We start from the raw sequence: 817 nt of genomic DNA on the forward strand, positions 1-817 counted from the left end.
AAGAAAGAAAGAAAGAAAGAAAGAAAGAAAGAAAGAAAGGAAGGAAGGAAGGAAGGAAGGAAGGAAGGAAGGAAGGAAGAAAGAAAGAAAGAAAGAAAGAAAGAAAGAAAGAAAGAAAGAAAGAAAGAAAGAAAGGAAAAGAAAATAGTCTTTGTTTCTAAAATAGTTGCCCTAATGGACTCTTGTTATCTTCTCTTTCTCTCAATCTTTTCCTTAAAGTTCTAATGATTCTTCCCCACACTGTTCTAAATTCAGGAGAGAAGTTCCTTGAATATGGTCTTAGAAGGCATTTTGGTTCAGTGATAGCAGAGATGATGTAACAAGTGAACCAGTCGTAAGATGAGGTCTATATTATGAGTGCTGTAGAGAAAATGCTTGTGAGTTGAGGAAAAGATCATAAATGGATTCTTACGACCAGGGGAAGACAAATTTGTAAGACACAGCCTTGTATAAAACAGAGGACTTGAAGATAGTGCCAAGAAAAGCAGAATCACCTTGCTTTGCAATACTTTTATTACACGCATTGATTAAAGTGAAGCTGTAACATGACAAGAGTTTCGAAACACAAATGTTGACAGTTTTTATTCTCATTTTCCTAACTCCATGGGAGAAAGGTTGAAATGTAGTTATTTCAGAAAATCAGATGAGAAAGCAGAATATGTGTTTTTATTAAGCAAGGACTGCTGATAGATGAACCACATGGAATAGTCAGGACTTAATACTTAAGCATTATCATATATTCACAGAAAGGCATGTGCTATCAACAATGTATGCAGCAATGTGATATGCTTAGCACATGGGCACCTATGCAATTGAA

The sequence above is a fragment of the Dipodomys ordii genome, unplaced genomic scaffold, assembly GCF_000151885.1.
Source record: "Dipodomys ordii isolate 6190 unplaced genomic scaffold, Dord_2.0 Scaffold298, whole genome shotgun sequence".
Lineage (NCBI taxonomy): Eukaryota > Metazoa > Chordata > Mammalia > Rodentia > Heteromyidae > Dipodomys > Dipodomys ordii.